We start from the raw sequence: 248 nt of genomic DNA on the forward strand, positions 1-248 counted from the left end.
AATTAATTGTGCGTTAACTGATTGTTTTATTTCTAATATTTTTGGAATTCATAGTTTTTTAAAAATAAAAGGTCAATATATATATATCAACAATTTTTAATTAAAATTTAATCATATAAAAACATTCTTTTAAACCTAAATAGCCAGGACTAGAGTTTTTAAAATAAAATAAAACAAAAATTTGGAGTCACTCTCCTGTTTTCTATTTTTTTTATTAAAAATTTTAGGTTGAATGAAGCCCGTTTTCA

The sequence above is a fragment of the Dioscorea cayenensis genome, chromosome 5 (assembly GCF_009730915.1).
Source record: "Dioscorea cayenensis subsp. rotundata cultivar TDr96_F1 chromosome 5, TDr96_F1_v2_PseudoChromosome.rev07_lg8_w22 25.fasta, whole genome shotgun sequence".
NCBI classification, from domain to species: Eukaryota; Viridiplantae; Streptophyta; class Magnoliopsida; order Dioscoreales; family Dioscoreaceae; genus Dioscorea; species Dioscorea cayenensis.